We start from the raw sequence: 5389 nt of genomic DNA, 5'->3' as shown, positions 1-5389 counted from the left end.
TAAAATTTTGAAGCACAGTTTTGAAATCATATTATAGGTTTCGAAACTCTTAACAAGTGAACTTAAATTTTTTCTAATAAATCCTAATATTATTGTATTACGAATTTAAAAAATGTATATGAAGTCTTATTAAGACAGATTAATATTTTATGTATAAAAAGTGTGAATGTCTAAAATAAGTATAATGCTTGTAACAATTTTCTTGAAAACACACGCAATCATGAAGTAAAACAAAGAGAAGTAAACTAAAATCATCAATTACGGAGAAAAAAAATGTAATTTTTAAAAATATTGAGAAAAAGTCGTGGATATCTTACTCGTGTGTGATCCTTAAACACCATACCAATCAACAAATCCAAAAGTCGCTGCAAATATCTCATCCTAAACTCATTAAATTTCATCTCAAGTTCATTCTTAATTATCACTTTCGAACAATTCTTATTATTTTAGCTTAGCATTAAAGAAAAGAAGAGATGACAAGGATTGCTTTTGTTGTGTTCTCAATGGCCCTGATTATCTCAATGCAATTCATGGGAGGACAATCCAAAGAAGAGACTCCCAAAGAAGAGAAAAAAGACAATAAAGAATCGGTCCCAGGTGTTAATAGGGAGGAGGATAAACAAGTGACATAAAAGGAAGTGATGAAAGACATTTGAGAAGGGCTCCAAGATTTGGAGGCATCATCTTCACCACAACAAGAGGAAGAATTTCTGATGAAAATATTTTTTAAAACCATGAAAAATATGGCAGCCGAAGGAAGGCTGGATCCTAAAGTTTTGAAGGAGAGACTTTTTTCACGGGGAGGAGAAACAATTGATCCTAAGATTAAACGGGCAATCATTGAAGCCTATGGATTGATCCAAGAAGAAAAAGTGGAAGATGGAACAACGAATTCCAAAAAACATGCATTGTGATTGCTTTGTAAATGCACATGCAATAAATATGCATGTATGAATGCATGCATCTAAAGGTTATGGAATTTTCTCAAAACAATAATAAAATTATATGTTGACCTACAAATTCAACCTCTACTACATAACTCTTCCAATATTGTCTTATGATGATTTCTATAAAGATATCTTTTAAGGAAGATAATAATATTTAAAAACAAATAAATATAGTCGTTTATTACTTAAATTTTAAGTTCAATAAAGTTTCATAATAATATTACTTAGTTGTATATTACTTATAAGACCTGGAGAAAAAAAAAAAAGACAGATCAAGCGATTAGGATAAGGGGAGATTCAAGGCTGAATCTAAATTCAAGGCTGTGTTGATAAGTTGATAGGAGCTGTTTAGTTCAATTCATTCGTTGATACGAGAGTAGCAGTCTTGATAAGGGGAAAATTGAACATCAGTGTTAGAACCAAACCATAATAAATATGAAAAATTAACCAGGATTTAATCAAGACAAATCATTAAGAATAAAATACTAGATGCGAAGTTTACCTGAATTAATTGATAGGTTAAAATCATTAAATCTTTATTTGGTTGTGATCTTCTAAGAAGATAAAATTCTCTTGAGTATAAACTCTTTGACAGGATAAGAGAAAATTTGAGATTATCTATTTCTTAGGGACCATAAACCCTTTATATAGCCGATTTAATAATAAATTATTGTTTGAACTTAGAACTCTGCCCACCATCAAATTATAAATAAACTTTAATAGTATCTACATTTTTATTTTCATGACACTTCTAATATCTTATGACTTTATAACATAATTGCTCACTTAATTTATGTCGTATTTTATGATAACAATATACATTAAAATATTATGGATTTTAATCCAGCAATCATAATTATGGAATTTAATCTAACAATTTCCCACTTGGGCAACTTATGTTTCATGATAAATGTACAACCTTATGAGTTCAAAGTTTTTTATCATACAATAGGTATTCTATAACAATTTCGTCCATCAACTATATCCATATAGGATCAAAGTGGTCTTTCCCATATCAATCATAACTAGACCTATCAATGGTCACATGTATAAACACAGATAAATGACATAGATCAATCATGGAACATAGCATAGAAATTACAAGCAATATGAACAACATATGTCTATTTCCAACTGGTCGTCTTTAAACATTATTTTTTTATTGGCAGAAGAGATTTTTATTATGAAGAACTCACTTGGTAGTATGGCTCATTAAAAACCCTCCAAGCCTAATTGGGGGAAAACTCTTTAAACATTAGTGAGATGTAAAGTTAGGCAAGATATGTGTTTTATTGTATAGAAAACCATTATATAAATATACAACCTAATGATTTATGCTAAGGAAACAGTATATACAAATCCTATAAATTACTCCTAACTTCCCTAATTACTCGTAACACCCCCTCAAGTTGGAGCATGGGGATTCACGATGCCCAACTTGCCATGTAAAAAATCAAAGTGCTTCTTGCCTAATTCCTTAGTGAAATATATGCGAGTTGAATCGTAATAGGAATGTAAGAAGGCGTAATCAAACCCTATGTTATTGATTCGTGAACTAAGTGGCAATTCATTTTAATATTATTTGTTCTCCCATGGTAGATGCTCGTTTTGTCTGGGCTTATAGCAGATTAGACAATTCGAATCGAGCCCAACATGATATCTAACTCAACCCGTGCTCAATTGGATTAGGCCAACAAAACAAGTAGTTTTGAGCAGGAAAAAAGAGGGAACGGTTTGTAGAGAGTGGGGGGTTTTAATTTTCAATTAACCACTAGAGAGAGGGGTCATCAGAAAAAGCAAAAGGGGAGGAGCAACTGTTTTTGTGAGGGGATCCGGAGAGCATATAAAAAAAAAAAAAGCAGAGCTCGGGAGGGGGCTGGGAGTTTTGGAAGCATAAGAGAGAGAATCGTGGCGGCCAAGAATGTCTCTTTGGTTGGTTTCTAATGCTGTATTGGACTTGGTTGGCCCCTATGCCATGCTTCTATATGTCGGCAAAACTGCTGGCTATCATAGTCGAATTCAGGAAGAAATCCATGAGTTGCTTCTGAGTTTTGCTGAAGCTGGGGCTAATGTTGTCAGACTTAAAGGAGGAGATCCACTGGTATTTGGAAGGGGTGGAGAAGAAATGGACTTTCTGCAACAGCAAGGGATTCAGGTCGAGGCTATCCCTGGTATGGTACTGTACATTGATCTTCTATGATTCACATTTGCAATTCATGATAAATAAATTTCCTTGCTTCAAGGCGAAATATTTGATGATGTTGAAGGGTTGTTGATTGTAAAATACTGTAATTACTTCATTTCGATGAACATTTTTACTTCTGATTTCATGTCCTCAATTTTCGAAACTGCTGTCGATGTCTAATGATTTTACTTGATATGGACTTGCCTTAACATATTCCTTTTAAAATGATTCTTTTATCTTAGGGATGCTTGATTAGGTTTTGAAAATTTTCTGAATGGAAATACTCGATTTTAAGGGGTGAAATGTGTTTTGGTGTGTCAGAACAACAGTGCAAAGATAGAGGGTAGAGCAGAATTGTCTTGCTCATATGTCCTGTAAATACATGATCATGTAATTCATGTGCATTTTTAAGTTCTTTGCTTTCCAAATGCAAGTAAATATATCTATGTATAATTACTTCATGCCAAATGTATGTGCCTTATAATGTACAAGTGTCCCTTTGCCATTTATCATCATTGTTTTCCATACGGCACAAATGTATATAGACACCGTTCGTTGTATTTGTTACGTACAATACCTTCGTGTGCATAACTCGACTTATAAATACATAATCGGACTAAGTGTAATACTCTTTTAATTTAAAATTGCTCGTCCAGCTCAGTTGGTAGAGCACAAGGCTCTTAACCTTGTGGTCGTGGGATCGAGTCCCACGGTGGGCAATTCATAATTCTGACTGCCGGAGGTCTTCTACGGAAGCTTCTCTCAACTTGGCGTTGGGGGCCAACCTACTACCTTACCTCCCTCTCACCCCATTACCGATGGGAATAGGGTCAGCTAATTTTGAGTGGCTTGTCTTAACTCATTAGAGGGTCGTTTTGACGATTTTAAATTAAAAGTGTACCCTGGAAGTGAAACCTAAAATTTGATTCGTCACCTTAAAATTTGGGAACGTAAGAAAAGGAAACGTTCGGTTATTTAAATTTTTCGAAAAAAGATTGTTACAACTCATCTAAGATCTAGTCTCGATATTTTTAAATAATCGAACATTCTTTATCTTTCTAAAACGACTCGGTAATTTTAATTTAATCTATTTGGGTGCTTTTGAATATTGTAAAATTCATATTTGTTGTGTTATGAGATCAAAAGCCAAATTAAATTCGAATTTATAAATTTCATTGCAAACACATTAATTAATCGACTAGGTACCGATTTAGGGTGCTGTGGGGTGCTAATTCATCCCCACACGTAACCGACTCCCGAACTCATTTTGTAGTAACGTGGATTTCAATTTGTTGTTTTAATTAAAATCAATTTTTATTTTAAATGAAAAAAAGTTTTTGGGTGCCCAATCACAGCCTAATCAAAGATTGGTGGCGACTTCTCGAACCGTATTTTTATATCGTAAAAGAAATCCCAAATTTTTCGAAACGAGAGGTTTTTAAATCATATTTTTTTAAAAATGATGTGATTTTTAAAATCTCACATTTTAAGGAAAAAATCGTTTCAACACTCATGATATACCAAATTTCTGGCAATATGCAAAGCTGATTAGCCATCACAAAATAAGGGAATAACCTTGAGATGGTGAACACCCAAGCTAAGTAACACGCCCTTAAGGGAATAACCTTGAGATGATGAACACCCAAGCTAAGTAACAAGCCCTTAAGCCATTTTAACTCACAAGTAACATTTGTCATGGATCGATATTATGCTTCTGTTGATGAACGCAAAACAACGTGTTGCTATTTAGTCTTCCACGAGATAGAAGAATGATCAAGGAAGACAAGCCAACCTGTCAATGGACATACATCCCAATCAGAGTCACACCACCCTGTTAGCATCAACTCACTATCCAAACGCAATAAAATACCTTTAGGTTTTAGAACTATAAATACCCCTTCAGTATTGCTTGAACATCAACTATCTTTTCATTTTTCTTTTATTTTACAAAAGTATTCTAAGATTTGTTTTTATATTTTTCTTTCAACGTTTATTTTAAGTTTTTATCTTTTTTCTTTTAAAATGTTAAATATGATTTTCATCATGCTTAGCTAAACTTTCAATTAGTCAATGACTTAGCGATGACTCAATTCATTTGGTGAAAATTGAAAAGAGCTTAATATCTTCGAATATCTTTCTTAATTTTCGGCAAACATAGATTTAAGGGCGAAATTAGGAATTTATTATAGTGGGGTTAAAATATTTTTTATTTTCCATAAACAAATTTTTTTAATTTTCCATAAACAAAATTTTTTAA

The 5389-nt window shown here is 32.9% G+C and overlaps 1 non-coding gene across 1 annotated transcript; it reads left to right on the top strand.

Annotated features, from left to right (window-relative positions):
* The first annotated feature begins 3778 nt into the window (after window positions 1-3778).
* On the top strand, window positions 3779-3851 carry TRNAK-CUU. Its single transcript has one exon. It is a non-coding gene; the product is annotated as a tRNA-Lys (tRNA).
* The last annotated feature ends 1538 nt before the right edge of the window (window positions 3852-5389 follow it).

The sequence above is a fragment of the Hibiscus syriacus genome, unplaced genomic scaffold (genome assembly GCF_006381635.1).
Source record: "Hibiscus syriacus cultivar Baekdansim isolate YM2019G1 unplaced genomic scaffold, ASM638163v2 tig00110458_pilon, whole genome shotgun sequence".
Lineage (NCBI taxonomy): Eukaryota > Viridiplantae > Streptophyta > Magnoliopsida > Malvales > Malvaceae > Hibiscus > Hibiscus syriacus.
This window is presented reverse-complemented; position numbering and strand designations above follow the sequence as displayed.